We start from the raw sequence: 16,969 nt of genomic DNA, 5'->3' as shown, positions 1-16,969 counted from the left end.
CCCTTTAGTTCATTCAATGTAAACAAGGACCATGACACAAGGTGATCACGTGCACCTTTGTGGTTGCCTAGTACGTGATCAATTACTTCCTTTTCATAGAACATCATTACCTTCCCCTTGATTCATATAAGTCAGAGACTGCACAAACTTTAGTGTTTTGACGATCTTTTTAATCTTTCGTTGAGAATTCGAAATTCAGAGTTTATATAAAAATACGCAAGCATTGCGTACGTGTGGCACTGTAGTAGCTTGACACAGTGCTATATTTCATAACTGTCAACTAAGTTGTCTTTGCGTAATATGTAGCTCTAATAGTGCACAGTATTGTTTTGGTATGGTAAATCATTATAGTGCTATGGTAGATGTCTTAGGTAAATAGCCCCTTGAAAAGACATGCAGTTACTGGTAAAATACCAAACCCAGATTCTTTGATTGCACTCACGTGATAAGACGGCCATGTTGGTGCCAAAACAATAGAAAAACATAGCTTAAGTTTTGCACATTAAGAGAGTCAAATTTCCAAAAGACTTTCCGCGGTTGTTCTTTTCACCAACATGGCCGCCGTGACGTCAGATGTAATCAAAGAATAGACCACTTTTATAATATTAAAATTCAGCTTGATAGCGAGCTCGAGGCTTAGGGGACACAAACAAAAGAAATGAATGAACATGTTCATTAGTCTCCTTTGTTTGTGTCCTCTAGGCCTCGCTACCAAGCTGAATTTTACTATAAGAGGAATCGAGAAATATTGGCTTCCAGGCAGATATGAAGTTTGCTTCAACTTCGTTTTCAGACTAAGTTTAATCGTTTTCTCTGCGCGTCTGACAGCTTTTCTCGACAAACGTTCTCTGTCCAGCGAGGGTAATGTCTGGCCGGGAGACCTCAAAATATACGACCTGCTGTCGGCCCTAAAATACTATTAACACTCAAAATTCGAACTAAGCAAGGAACAGATTTGGCTAGCCTGCTTTATGCAATATCGATGCAAAGTTAAATGAATATTGATACACAGTTTTCAGGAAGCGCAGAGGTTTTTAAGAAGTGTTGATCGAGAATAAAAAATTGCGACATGAAAACAACATAAATTTCGTGCCTCGAATATTAAAAGTTACCATCAGCGAAAAAAGATTTTGGGAGATTTTGCAACTATCAATTTTCCCATTGTACTTTTGGCTGCACAAAGAAATCGCAAAATCAAAAGTGACATCAGTTTCTACGGACGCCTGTTATCAAGTTACCCTGCGTGTTTAAGATTTAAGAAAGAGCTCACGGGACAGGATGTTACAAAATAATTCAACGTGTGAGCCAGAGGGCCACTGCTGGCACGACGTCTTGGTGACCCCTCAAATGGTCTACATGCGCTCTCAACTGGAAAATAATCCACTGGAACGCTGCAGTTCAATACCACCCAACTCAGTGCCCTCTGTTTTAGTGTAACACGTACCACAGGCAACCCAGTTTACGCTCATAGAGCGTCTAGTTCTTTCTGGACACCATGTTGACTTATTTCTCAAAGCAGAATAACTCGAAAAATCACCACTCCTTTCAACGTAAACGTCTAACAAAATCGGAAACGTCTTCTCTAAGGGAAAAAGTATCAATTTCTTTAGGTGCAGGGCAAAAAGATATAGCCTTAGATAATAAAGACGTTTCAGCTGGTGTTAATTCTCTGGATAAATTAACTACTCTTTCAAAATCATCACTGAAGACACGCCCGTTATTACTGTATTCCCCCATTCCATAATGTTCAAATACCGGAGTTTCAGCCCCACTCCTTTGTTCTGTCGGTGGAGCCACTTCAGTAAAAACACAATATGTTAAAGAAACTTCATCATTTATCGTTCCGTCATTTACTCATCAATTTATTCGTTTATAATTCGTTCATGAATTCATTCATTCTACTTATTCGTTAGTTAGTTTGTTCATTCATTCATTCATTCATTCATTCATTCACTAATTCAATTATTAATTAATTCGTTTGTTTATGTCGTATATGCAAGGTACCTTTATTTAAATAAAATGAAAAACAATTAAATACCAGTACAGCAATTTCTTTTTCCTTTTTAGGTCACCGAATAACTCACAGATTGGGTCCAAATACTCAGTAACCATGTTTGACTCGATTTATATCACCATAGCAACAGTCAGGTGTTTGATTGCCATTACAAGCATCGCTGGGAACTTACTCGTAAGTGCCGTCGTAACGCGGCGCGATATGAGGTACACAGTTGGCATCAGCACCATTGAAAGACGGCCTGGATTGGGGGGGGGGGGGGGGGGGGGGTTGCAAATCCCTTTCATTTGTCAATTTTCAGTCACATTTTGGGCCATTTCGAAGTTGACAGTTGTCAGTTAACTGGGTGTTAATAATTAACTCAGTGAAGACCTGAAATCATTCCTCTTTGACCCATAAATAAATTAATTAAATTACATTAAATACAAAATCCTTATTTTCTACTATTTCTTCATCATCATCCCAAGCATCTCAATTTACCAAAAAGAACTAATAAAATTAATGCCTAATTTTCAATTTTCTCATTGATGACATCAGAATTAGTATCTCTTAAGACCTCAACCAAAGTACCTTACAAATACAGTCGAAAATAAGCTCGTACTGGACGTCAGGAACATGGAAATGGAGGTGACATGTCGTGGTCCTCACTTTCGAGGCTGTAGTCTTTCGAGTCTGTCTGGTATTCAGCCACTTGTCCACAGTCATTGAGAAATCGAGGAGTCTTCCATAAAAGCGAGTTGCGTCAAAGAGCGTTTCGTAACGTGATGAAGTGCCAACTTATTTTCAGCCTAAAGATTACTCAGCGTAAACTGCTGGGGAAAGGGTCCCAACCTCAATAACCAAGGGTCCTATCGGAGCACCTTCGAGGAACTGTATATCTTATGTACTCGAATACCGCTGCATTTGGGACAAAAATGCAAATAAGCGCCGCGGTCCCAACGCGGTGCTTATTCTAGGAATTTCTTCAAATTAAAAAAAAAAAACTCAAAGGTATCTCTAACACAGCATGGGGAACTAATTTGCATCAAAGCCGATGTTCTTCAGTTCAAAGCAATGATATTTCAAAGTGCCGTAAGATTTCAATTGGTGACTATCAAATGACTTTTCTGGTACTCTTCATTCAGAAATATTTCTGTGTGGCGTCCAATTTTTAAATGAGTGCCGCCCTCAAATAAGCACTGCACTTGAGGCGCGAAAAATTAAATAAGCGCCGCTGCGCTTATTCGAGAAAATACGGTAGTTCGTCCAGACGCTTAATGCGTCTTGTGACCTTTTTTATACTCGACGAATTTAACAAACGAGAAAAAAATGTTTGCCCAAGTTCGTCCCAGACGGCCGGATTATGCGTGTTACACATTTCGTCCCGGCTATTACACCAGACGGAGAACATGAGAGACGCATTCGTATGGACGGATTATTTTTTTTCTAGTGCACAAACAGCCAATTATTTATGACCATTTTTTAATTCAATATTTATCCAGGTGCATCCAATTTAGCAAAGCTAGTTTAAATGGAGCCCTGACACAACACAATACAAAGACGTTAAAACATTAAAATTTACACAAATAATTAAGTCATTGTTAATGTCTAATTTTAACAGACTTATTAGAAAACTCAGCGTGAAGGTTGCGGTCTAGCGCACATGACCGCTGAACAAAAAGCCTTCGTTATAATACATTTTAACCGAAAAGCTATCAAAAAAGATTTTTTGTCGGTTGTCAGTGAAACCGGCTATAAATCTGAGCTATCGCTTAGTTAAATTTTTCTGCTATTTGTCAGTTGTCAGTTTTTTTGGCCATTTGTCAGTTGTCAGATAACCCCATCCAGACCCTCTTGAAATCGTTTAGTCCAAATCTTCATCCAAGGGAACCCAAGGGCGAGGCAGACAATGAAATACCAAGGGGTGTGGCAAAGTGGGGTAGGGTGGGTGTAGAGTTTGAGGGTCAGTGATTGTAAATATCCAGTTAAATCATACTTTAATATGGCGGAACTTACCAAGCACATAATAACCACAATCCCAAAAACCTTTGCTGGGAAACGTAACATCACTGAGATCTAAGATGATCCTGAGGCTTTTAATTTGCTGAATGATACAATATTTTTCAGAGCTATCGATTGAATGAGTTGCGTTCTATCAATTTATTTTTTATGTCGTAGGACTCCTTTCAACTTTCTTCTTTTGAACCTCGCTGTGGCGGACATTGTTTATCCTACCTTCCTCTTTACTTCTTTCATCTACCGTCACTCTCTCAAAAACCCTGATGCAATGCCTGGGAATGCAATTTGCCTGTCGTTGAGGAAGTTGGCGTGGTTTGGATCTCATTGTTCCGTATTCAGTCTGATTGCCATTGCAAGGGAACGCTACTGGGCTGTAGTTCATCCACGTTCAATTCAGCGAAAACTGACTTGGCGAAAATTGAAGGTGCGCTGATTATCCTGCAGAGCGTATACGGTATATACATAGGAAGATTCTTTTTCACCAATTTCATTATAATTTTATTCCCACCTATACTAGTGTCTTAAGATCATTCCCAGAAATTGAATTCAATTTTATTGCGAGCAATTTCTTCCCATTTTTGGTAAAAAGGAGGTTGATCACGCAAATGAAAACACTCTATATACTCAGTAACGAGTAACAAAAGGGACTGTTGCTTCTCAAAAAGCTGTTAAGTATTCAACAATTGATTTTCTTCACTTTTTTTCAAATTTTTCTTTTAAAAGGCCTTTGGGAGACTTGACATGGGAGGTCAAATTTGAATCAAACAGTAGAAATACTCTAAAAACGTTGGTTTATTAAGGCAAATTAATCCGCTGGGTCCCTCTTCAAATGAAATGAAATTTAAGCTTCCAACTTCTGCTCTCAGTGTTTTTCCTTTTCTCATTGAATTTTTAAGGCCGGGAAAGCTGATTCTAATTCGTAAATACTAACCTGTCGTCAATCATATTTTGGTTACTTTTCCAACCTTCCCCTTTCAAAATCTAATAGTTTAATTTCGTATTCCTGTAACTCGTTCTCCTTAAATTTCCTTACAAACTGTTAAGAGATCCGTGCATCCCATCCTATAGGTAATTATTCCACCTACTTGGATCCTTGCAGCTCTGTTATGTTCCCGGGCATTCGTCATACAGAGTTTTGGAAGGGAAATCGCTGTAAGGTCTTGTGATCACTTCTGGGATGATAAAAAATTGCAAAAGGCCAGTGAACGGCTCATTTACGTTACCTTTGTTGGCATTTCATCCCTGTTGTTGATTGGCTCTTACTCCATCGTTGTGTACACTTTATGGTTCAAATGTGACGATCAAGAGGAGAGACCATGTCAGCGGCAGGTAGGAATGAAATTATTACCAGTGCATGTGAGGCTGTTAAGACTTTTGACGTGGACACTCTGATGAAGAGGAAAAAGCCTCGACACTTCTTCTTACCTCAATGTTATACCCAATTCAAACCCTTTGGGAAGAAAACGTTTTGCTCCAGGTATTTCAATATCATTTAACTTTGAACGCTACATTATAATGCAATTACAATACGCAAAGAATCTTAACTCCAGGAGATTTGAAATGGGTTCAACATTTGGTCTATTGTTTTTTTTTTTCCCCGCAAAATTGGTTTCAAAACAAACACTTTTCTGAAGTTGATGGGGACAAACATGGTACCAGATTCTTATTCTTGGGTTATAGACTCTTGAGAGAGCTTGAGCATGAGGCGGAAGTGAACTGTTTTCGCTTCTCATTTGTCTTGTCAACCGTTTACCACATTTATATTGCTAAGTATCTATTTTCTGTTAGAGAAGATCTGGGAGATGAGACCACTTTCCTTTCATACGAAATGTTCACTTCCGGTTTCCATCTTTGGCTCAAACACGTCCCGCCCTGCTCCCTATCAAGACCTATGCAATCTATTGATTTAACATTTAAGCGTCAAGGTCACGACATGCCATGCGTATTCTCGACTTTCGAATAACATCTCGGGTGTAATGTTTGTTCCCCGAATCAAAGAGACATGTTGTTGCTTCTTAGCATTCCACCTTAAACACGTCCTTTCAACTACACGATGTAATATCCGTCATCACCAAAATTGGTGATTTAAGGACGGTGCCTACCATTGTTATTGCGCATACGTTCTGAGCATCTCGAGATACTCGGGTTTTGCGCGGTTTAAAATTATCCGGAGAAAGTAGATCTTGGAAAGTACTCTTAATTGGTATCCAAAAATAAAATTGGGGGTACCCATGCATTTTTTAGAGATAATTAAGCTTCAATTTGAGAAAGAACGCCATACATTGCTTTGTATTTTAAAGCTTTTTACAAATATTATTCATGAATTATCTTTGAAAAATGCGTGGTTACCCCCAATTTTCTTTTTAGATTTCAATAACACTCGTTAAAATCTACATTTCCTGCATAATCATAAACCGGGGCAAAAATATCTTTGAATTAGTATGTACCGTCCTTAATACAGGTAGTTATCCTAACAGCTAAAGACAAACGTTTGGTCAGTGCTTCCACCTAAACACTGCCAAATGCCACTGTTGTGTCGTGTCACAGTTGTCAGGAGGTCCCCAAGATCTTTCATGTGAAATAAGAACTGTTCTCAAGCAAACGTTTTTCTTTTGTTTTATATTGATCATGCTGATCAGACGACAGAAAGCCAGCAAAACAAAATTTATGTCATCATTAAACGTTCTGCAATCAAACTTCATCCCAGATAAAGAGGGTCAGTTGAGTAATTTTTCGTTACCCGTTGAAATCAATTCATCCCCGGATGGAAAGTGACCCAGTTCCGCTACGATTAAAGTCTTTCTTTATATTCTCTTGACAACGATTTCAAATGAGGCTCAAAAGGTCAGCACCGTCTTTTATCCAGCATCTGATCGTATCATCCTTTTTCTTACACAGGTTGTGTTGAAAGTACGGAAACGAGTGACCTTGATGGTTTTGTCTGTTACTACACTCTTTGAAATTACCTGGATTTCAGACAACGTAATTCACGTTTTGAAGGACTTTGGCCTCTGCGCAATCAGCGATGTTGCATTTCCCATTACTCACACGATGATTGTCTTCAATTCAGCTGTCAACCCGTTTGCCTATGCTCTCATAAACCAAAGATTCAGAGTGAAGATGAAAGGAATGCTATGCAATAGTTCATCTGAAAATGAAGGAAATATCAAAGCTGATCATCCACAAATCATAAGACTCCGGCATCACTAGGCACTCACTCCAGAGTAGAGCTTTAGAACGTGATTACTATTTTTGTCTCTCAATTTATAATTGTAACATTTTTTCCTCTTTCCTACAAGAAATGTCAATGATCGATGATTCATATCAGGGTTTACGTAACGGCTTCACTGCCCCTCTTTCATAATGTGTCTGAGAAGAGTCCTGTAATTGAAAACAACACATGACAGAAGAGCATATGTATTTGCTTTGAAGTGCTACAGAACCTCATTATTTGTCTGAGAAATCAAGAGTGCAAATATCGTAGTTGAAGTTTTTTCTACCTTAGATGTTACTATGCTTAGTGTGAAGCATGTTTAGTGTGAAGCATGTTTAGACTGGAGCAAATCGGCAGTTGTCTCTTACATTTCACAAACATCTTGTAACCTGTTTTAATGGCTTTGAATGTCAATTTCACACATAGGGTGAACGAATCGAGTTCAACTACAGTGTTTGTCAGAGTCCTGTCGAAACCTATGCAAAGAGCGATGGTTGTAAGTTTAATGATCTCTTCACATAGTATGTACACATAATTGCCGATCCCCTTTGTCGACCATCATTATGCTGTCTTTGTTGTATCTGATATGTTCACTGACATAACATAACCAGAATTTACCATCTTGTTAGAAGTGCATATTATATTTGTTGTTATGAAACTTCAAGCTTTGATAGTGATCCTTGTACTATTTTTTTCCTCTCCCCAGACTTTCCGTGCGCTTTCCAGTACTAATTGATTTCCACAAGATTGAATTAGATAAGAGTGTTGTTATGGCATGGGTGGGCTCTCAAGTACGGTAGCCCAGTCGCAAATGAATCTATTTTTAGAATACTCGTTCCCGCGAAAATAAGTTGTCATGTCCTAGAAAACAACATGGCAGAAGCAGTCACGTGTGACATGGCTTCTTCTGATTGGTTAAAATTGGAGGCCCTTTGTTTGTTTCGCGCGCAGTGTAGCTCAAAATAAATCTTTTTGTGATTGTGCTGGGGCAAGGCCGAAAAGTGATAGATCAACACTCTTATCTAATTCACTCTTGATTTCCATAATTCCCTGTTTGCATCCTGCTTAGTTCTGCGTGGGTTACCCAAGGTCCAATCACAGTGGAAATAAAGTTAATCAGTAAACCAGTTGTAGAGATACTCAGCCGTACGCTATATAAACTCAACGCTTTATTTCTTAGGACAAAGAAGTTACATTATGTTCCTACTCCGCTTCGCTCGCCCTCTGCACGTGTACCATGTCTGCGATGATCTGTGTATCTCTTCATTTCATCTTTGGATTACTGATCGTTGATCCTCATTTCTTCACCTTTCGAGAACCTGAGTGGTGCTTCTGGAAGTTTTGTTCTCATTGCTCGTCCATACAGAGCTGTGTGAGGTGGGACACCAGTTGAACTATGTGGTGTTGCTCTGTAGCTTTTTAAGAATATGTTCAACTCTTGCTTCCAGTTCTTGTTCTCTACGTTCGCAGTTGTGCAAATTCGCTTAAATGTTCCTCATGAACCTTTCACATATTCCATTGGCCTCAGGCAATAATGGCGTGATCTTTCTGTGCTGTATTCCCATGTGCTGTACAAATCTTGAAAAAGATTTTGAGTTGAATGGAGGCCCATTGTCTGTTTGAATCTTAGCAGGTATCTGGTGTCGAGGTATTATATTGTCCAGGTGTGGAATAACTGATTCAGCGCTTGTTGAGTTCGCAACTTCGACTTTTGGAAATCTGGAGTAGTCATCAATTACGACAAGGAAGTGTTGACCAGATGGTAGAGGACCAAAAAGATCTGCTGAGACTTGAATCCATGGACCTTCAGGGAGTCTTGACATCTGTAGTGGCTCTCTGATTAACTGTTTTGTGACCGCTTGACAGGATAAACAGCTGTTAATCTTGTCCTCAATGAGTGTATCAATGAAGGGGAACCATACTTTCTCTCTGATCATTGCTTTTGTCTTGGCCATTCCTTGGTGACCTTCATAAGCGATGTCTACTGATCTGTTCTGCAGAGACTCCTGTATGACTAAGGTTGTTCCTCTTAAAACAAGGTTGCCTTCTGCATTAACGCTCAGCTCATTTTTCACAGTCTTAAATGATCTGAAAGTCATGTTGTCCAACCTTAATTCTTCAGTGTTCTAGTGATACCAGTTGTTGTTTCTTATGTTTTCAACATTCAGTGCTTCTCTCTTAACTTCTTCAAGGTTGATTGCAACAGGTGTTGAGTGTTGTGAGACGAAATTGATGCATTCTTCTGCAATTTTCTCTTCCCGGATATTGGTTTGAGTTTGCTTCCTCGGGTGCCTTGAAGAGTAATCTGCTGTCTTAGGCAGGTGCATACACTATGTTGGGCTGGCATGGCTGTAACCTGAGGGACCATATCTCGATCCTGGGCGTTGGCCTTGATAGATGATTGCTGAAGATGGATGTTAGAGGCTTGTGGTCTGTACTGTACCATAGCAATATAAATGATAATGTTCACACCCCCATACAACGGGCAATGCCTCCCGCCCTGTTTGCGAGTATCTTTGCTCTGTCTGGGTGAGGGACCTACTCCCATAGTCTATGACGTAAGAGTCAACATTGTCGTCTTTCTGTGTGAAGATTGCTCCCACTCCAACTGGGCTCGCATGAACTATGATTTCTGTGGATTTCGACATGTCAAGGTAGGCCAATGCTGGCGCTGACGGCAGTTTTTCCTTCAAAGTCACAAAAGACTTTTGATTCGCTGGTGTCCAGTTCCATGAGCTATTGTTGTGTGTCAACTCTCTCAATGGTGCTGTAATGGTTGCACAATCTTGAATAAATCTTAAGGAGTACCCAGTCATGCCAAGGATGCCTCGTAATTCTTTGATGTTGGTAGGTGGCGCCAGAGTTTGAATACCTTCAACCTTCTTTAGGTCATTGGGTCAGGTTTCATGCCCCCATCACTGAAGATGAATCCAAGAACTCCAGGGACGACTTGAATTGCTAAATTCACATTTCTTCGCAATGAGAGTTAGATTGTTGTCAGAATATTTTTGCAGGACTTGGTTGAGGGTTCTATCATGCTCTCCTTGAGTTTTACTAAAGACGATTGAGGTGTTGATAGCTCCTGGGATGTCTGCAAGTAGTTGCGAGATTGCATGTTGGAAAATTTCCGCTGCTGCATTGATACCGAAACTCAAGCGCTTGTACCAAAACAGTAGTGAGTTGCAATTGTGGTGATATATGCCAGTGTCAGGTGGTGGTACCCTGAACGCAAATCAAGCTTTGAAAATACTCAACTTCCATGAAGCTGCCCGATAATGTCATCTACTGTTGGGGTAATATGTCTTTCTCTCTCAATGGCAGTGTTTGCAGCCCGCATGTCAACACACATTCGGATCTTTTCAGGTGCATTGGGCTTGGGTGTTACAACTATTGGGCTTACCTATGGCGTTGGGCCATTCACTTTTTCAATCACATTATCTTCAAGTAATTGCTCTATTCCATTCTAAGCCTTTGCTTTCAGGTGAAATGAGATTCTTCGATTTGGCTGTGCAATTGACTTTACACATGAATCAATGTGCAGTTTGACCTCATAGTCCTTTAACTGTCCAATCCTTTCTTGGAAAATTTTAATTTTTCGCGAGATCAAGGGTTCAAACCCCGTTGAAGTCCTGAATTTTTCAGGCTTCTCGACGCAATTGCAAAAATTGCTCTCATAACTGCGAAGCTCATAGTTTCATTTAATTTCATATCCGCAGTTCATATATGATTCATCGCGAGGTCACGGGTTCAAACCCCGTTGAAGTCCTGAATTTTTCAGGCTTCTCTACGCAATTGCAAAAATTGCTCTCATAACTGCGAAGATCATAGTTTCACTCGATCTTGTCTGTGTTTGCACTAAATGTGGTAGGTAGGTGGTTAACGTTGCCGCTCCAAGTCCACGCATGAGCTAAATGAAAAGAGGTTTCCTGGATTCCCCGTCGTGACATAAATGTTGTGTCCAGGCCCTTAGACACCGCATGTGCTTAGAATTTTCCTCATAGAGATACAGGCTTATATGAGTTGTACGTCAGTATCTCCTGTGCCGTGCTGGACAACTTGACCTCCATGCCTTTTGTCTTGATGTAGTTCTCGTTGATTTTCTGGTAGGTGCTCTGATCAATTATGTTATAGTATCCGCTGTTACTGTAATATGACTCCCAGCGATGATTATTTCAAACTCGGGCAGAGTTTTTGTTTGCTTGATGGATGCTTGATAAACATAGTCTTGATCTTCATTGTGCTCTCCACATGTAGGTTGACTTTCTCTGGTGTTGAACGATGAACTATTCGCCGGTCTTTGCGGATTATAACTGTGGTTCCTTTCGTGAGGTCGTGATAAAGGTGGGGCTCCTGTGTCTCTGTTTTCACCATTACAACCATTGTTATCTGCCTTCTCTCTTCGGCACACTCGTTCGAAATGACCTTTCTTTCTGCAATACCGGCACGTAGACTCGGCTGCCGGGCCGTTTTCTGCCCCACCTGGGTGAGGATAATCAAATCCACAATTTCTGCAGTGATTTTTGTTTGGGTTGAACATCGGCGCTCGCCGGTTGGTGTAAGTTGTTCATTTCGCCCTTGTTGATGTCTCGTCCGTGTCAATCTCACGGTGTTTACATTCGTCTAAGTGTTTTCAACTTCACTGGCTTGCTTGTCAGAGATTTCTAAAGCTCGCGCATAATTTCTTTGAGCGATCGGACAGTTCTCCGCTTGGTGAATGTTCGTCTTCCATCAGCGAACTTTGAACGGTAACCGAAAACTAAATTCCGTCTGCTGTTATTGTGCTGTTGCGATGAAAATATTAATTTCGTTCTTTAAAAGCTTTTTGTCAGTGTTTCGCTCAACTTGAATTTCCCAGAAGAGAGAAAAAATACGGAAACGCACCGTTTCCATTGTAATGGTCTGTACTGTAAAATCCCTATCTAAAACCAACCAATCAGAGTGCTTCATTTAACCTGATAATTGCTTGCCATAAAATAATTGTTAAATATCCAACACAATCTGTAAGCTAAGTGATTTCACATAACTGAACAAATGAGAGCTGCTGAGTTCACCCATTTATTTTCTGTTTAATCATAATCCCAGTACCAGGTTAGTTCCGTTTCACAACCAGGTTAAAGCACCATGGTTCTGACTATTCGAGCAGTGACAAAATGTAACCTGCAAAGGGCCCTCGCTAGTATTTTCCAGAGAGAATTCTGTGGAAGTAGAGCGCCTCCGCGAAAAGCAATCGCATTTTGCCAGGCTCCTGTGATTTTTTGAGCGCAAGCTGAGAACAAATCGAACCAAAGATCTCCTCAAAACGGTTGACTCGATGAAAAAGAAAAGCGTGTTCGTGGGCTAAGCATGTCTCCAAATGGATAGATGCTCTAGTTTTCTTCTGTAAGATATTAACAAAAAACATTAGCAACTTTCTCAGTTACAACTTTTATCTTGCTTCTGTAAGACCTTGAAAGGGCCACAAGAGAACCAACAAATCATAGACAATGATTTGATCATAACCATGATAGTCATCTATAAATGCACGTGTGATGTAGGTGACCTAGGTGAATGAAAACATTCTAAGCTACTGCATATTGAACTCGATCAATAATCGTTTGTCTATGTCTATCATGCCATTTACTTATGCGCACAGAATTGCATCATCATCATCATCATCTATCGACCGCGGTCGAGATGGATTGAACAAGAGAACGCCAGAGTTCTTTTTCCTTCATCAGGCTACTTATGTCATCCACTGGAAGATTCAAGTCCCGAGCCAAAACAGCCATGTAGGTGAAAGGTCGCGTCCCTCTGTTGGAGCACGGGAGTCTCCAGGATATCACTCTCGAGACTGGTTGGTCCTGTGCTCGAGCCCAGTGGCCTGCGAAGCGTGCCCTTCTCTGGGCGAGGGGAGTTGGTATCCTTTCAGAGCCAAATGTTCCAAGATATATGTAATCGTCGACTTCTTTTAGCACGGTGGTGTTGTTGGACTTGATGTCGTAATGAACTTTATCCTCGTTTATCGCATGTATTCAGTTTTCTTTGCGTTAAGAAATAGCCCCACCTTGGCCGCAGCAGTCTCCAAACATATTAGGAGATCCTGTGCGTCTTGTATGATGATCAGCAGTGAATGCTATATTATCTGCATAGTCAAGATCTGTAAGATGCTTGCTTTTCAATCGTCTGGACTGAGTAGGTTTGATGGTAAGGCCTTTAGAGCCTAGCCAGTCAATTGATTGCCTGAGAATGTACTCTACAACGATCACAAAGAGGAAAGGGGCAAGGATATCTCCTTGTAGGATTCCAGCTGTTGTGACGAACTGTTTCGTTGAACCGTCCGGGCTATCCACGAACGTTGACGGATTGTTGTACATGATGGCAATGGCTTTGACAGTCTCCTCTGGGATATAAAGTATCCTTATTGTAAAGTATCCTCTTGTAAAGTATGTGCAGTAAGGCCTTTCTATCAGCGCTTTCAAAAGCCTTGGCAAAGTCAGCAAATACAATGGAGGCTTTTCTCTTTGAGATTTTCAGTTTTCTATGATTCTTCGGATGGTCAAAATCTGGGGTAGAGTTGATCGGCCTTTACGAAAGCCGTTCTGGTTTGGTCTAAGGATGGGATCGATGAGTGGGAAAACTCTGTTGAATACCATCGAGTTGTAGATTTTAGAGGCCAATGCAGACAGCGTGATTCCTCTGTAATTCTGCGGAATTTGGAGATCACCCTTTTTGGGTAGAGGTTTAATAGATGACTTTGAGAAAGCTGCAGGCTTGTTTCCTTGGTAGGTCTCATTGCAAAATTCGAGGAGTTGTTCATGAAAGAGTGGGGATCTCGAGATAACAGCAGGTATGTTGTCCGGACCTGGCGTTTTTGAGTTCTTAAGTTTTTTCAAACATACGCTAAGCTCCTCAAATGTGAATGGTCCTGTCTTGATAGGAAGATAGTCAGCAATCACGTTGTTAAAGAAGGGATCATCAAGATTGATGCTACTATCTTCTGGTTTACCAAGTAGAGAACTGAAGTGATGAAACCATGAATCCAGTCGCTGCTCTTTTGTGTCGCCTTTAATACGCGTTGCAGGGCTTTCTTTTTTACTTATAATATCTCACAGAATCGCCCAGGCAGCAGCATGCTTGTTTTCATGATGTAAGTTATCGAACTGTGAGGTCTTGCTTTTAACCTTTTAACCCAGTACTTCTGTATATGCATTATCAAGAGCGGCTTTGGCTGCATCTATGTTTCTCTTAGTACTTCTCGTAGATTTAGATTGATGTTTTTGTGCTGCAGTCTTCAGCTCAACCCTGGCTAAGACGACTTTATCCCTAGAGGCGAGGGCGGGCGCTTTTTTCGTTTTTTTTGCGAGCATCTTAAGTGCCACGTCCCTGTTGGCGGTTATCAACAAATCGTATGTAGCGCTGGTATCAGAGTCCTCAAGTTGGTCACAAAGAGCAGCAAAACTATTATTTACTGCAGCTGCGTATTGTTCACAGAGGTTGTCATCGGCAACTACTTTTCTCGAATCGATTCCTTTCATAGGGTCTTTGACTGTGGCTTTGCGCTGTCGGTAACTTATCTGGCATTTGCAGGAAACCATTCTATGATCAGAATTGACACCTTGGAATGAGTTATAGGCTCGTGAGTTCTTTATGCTGTTTATCCATTTCTTCCTGGAAATGATGTAATCTAGCTGAGCAGAATCTCCATATGGACGACGGTGTGTCCATAGTTTGCTTGTTCGGTTCTGAAACCTCGTGGTTGTAGCAGTGAGAGTAAACTGATCCATGAAATCCAGCATATTTTTGCCATTTCTGTTATAATAATTTACCTTGTTATAAGTGAACAGAACATCCATTGGTCCAAGCATCGCATTGAAGTCGCCTCCTATTAGGAGCAGGCTGTGTGCTGGGATGGCGTTTGTTATGGTAGACGACTCTTGATAGAAGTGCGTAACTTCTTCAGGGCGCTCATTATGTAGACTGTAGATACTCAAGACGGTTGTTTCTGGGTTGCCCATCAAAGTAACTTTCATGATGTTGTCGTCGCATTTTGAAATGTTGCGGCATGCTTTAAGGGCCCTTGGTGAAAGTAGGACGCCTACTCCTCCAACTGCAGCATTACGGGAGTTCTTCCATGCTGAAGATGTATAAACTAGTGTATGCCCATTGATCTTTTCCTGCAGCAGAAATTCACTATGTTCGTTGCGGTGTTCCTGTAGACAGATAATATCTATGCCATACAACTGTGCTTCATGAGCTAATTCTTCCTTCTTGGCTGTTTCTAAAAACGTTTTAACGTTAAACGTGCTGATGATGAAAGGAATCTTACGTCGGACGAATTTGTCCAGACCATTGTCGTCAATATCAGGCTTGGGCCGTCCAGGAGATTTTAGGACCAATCCTTCATGAGTATCAGTAGACTCAATTTGCCTAGATCTCAAAACAGGGCCTTTAACCCTGGTGCTTCTGCGTTGTGAGTCCATCTTGTCTAATTGCTGGTAATAACCGAGGTCGCAAGTCCTGCGGAACCCTTTTTTAAACGAGATGCTATCCTCGTTTGGTGGATGGCCGTTGGCTCCTTGTGAGCTCGTCCGCCCTCTGTCATCTCTTGTTTTTAGTACTGCTGGGTGTGCACCCACCCCTCTCACCAGTGAAGAGCTGTGGGGAAGCCGGTTTAGTCGCCGACAACCCGAGCCATGCACAGGTTGTACTGGCTTACGTGGTTTACCAGTAGCAAGTCGGTTAACCAGTAGCAAATCGGTTGACCTGACCTGACCTGACATGTACAGAATTGCAAGCAACGAGATACTCGCTCCATTGTGACAAACGCCACGAAGTGTCTCGTAAAGTTTAAAAAACGTCTTTGTATTTACAACAGTAAAGTTAATTTTCGGCAGCGTTCAAGATAAATTCGAGTTAAAGTTAAAATAAATGTGATATGTTCACTTGAGGAATTGAGTTAAAAGGATTTCGGTAAAGGCCGTGGGTAGTGAATGTGAATAAAACGTATCCGTGAAACTATTGAGAACTGTGTAGTTAATTCACTCAAAAACATGATTTTATAGCTATCTTGTTAACAAAATTACATACATTATATTTGATCTGCGGACTAAAATGAATGAGAATTGGAAAATCATCACAGTTAGCCGGACACAAGAGAGGACACAAGAGAGGATGAAGGAAGAGAACACATCCACCATACATGGGCTTCTTGCAATGAAAAATTGTTTTCAATGTAAATTTAGCCCTTAGTCATAATGCGCTTCTATTTTAAGGAAGACACCTGATTGGTTAGTTGCAATTAGGTCAGTGGCCACGTGACCTGTAGTTACGAGACCAAAATATATTTCACAGCATGCGCGGGAAGCTTCAAATAGATATTGATAAAAACTGTCAAGAGACTGGGGAGACTGGGCGCAAAGATGGCTGCCACGCTAGTTTTTACTCAATTTTACCCTTCCGGCTACAGTCAATGATAACCTTCTACTAAAGCAAAGTGATCGAAGGCACAACAAACATTGTAAAAGTTTGTTAAAGAGCAAAAACAACAAACATTATAAATCTACCAGACAGTGGTGGAAAACAGTAAATACCATCAGTGGCTGCAGAGAATCGAAAAATGGTTCCCTTAGTTTTTTGTTTCTTCTCGAGGAAGTGAATAAATACTTACAGAAGATAAATTCTGATGCTAACTACAAGGCTCCTTGTTGCTTCAATGTGCCTCAAGGTACCAGGCTCCCAGCTATCGATGAGTTCACTACCTTTAA

General features: G+C 40.8%; 1 long non-coding RNA gene across 1 annotated transcript in view; it reads left to right on the top strand.

The window, feature by feature from the left end:
* The window catches only part of LOC137994904 (uncharacterized), a 20,025-nt gene extending 17,793 nt beyond the window's left edge, over positions 1 to 2,232 (top strand). The window contains exon 4 of the long non-coding RNA XR_011122213.1: positions 2,068 to 2,232. This is a non-coding gene — a long non-coding RNA (uncharacterized lncRNA). The remainder of the gene's footprint in view (positions 1 to 2,067) is intronic.
* The last annotated feature ends 14,737 nt before the right edge of the window (positions 2,233 to 16,969 follow it).

Source organism: Montipora foliosa, chromosome 3, assembly GCF_036669935.1.
Source record: "Montipora foliosa isolate CH-2021 chromosome 3, ASM3666993v2, whole genome shotgun sequence".
Lineage (NCBI taxonomy): Eukaryota > Metazoa > Cnidaria > Anthozoa > Scleractinia > Acroporidae > Montipora > Montipora foliosa.
The sequence above is the reverse complement of the archived record's forward strand: the minus strand, read 5'-3'. Positions and strand labels throughout refer to the sequence as shown.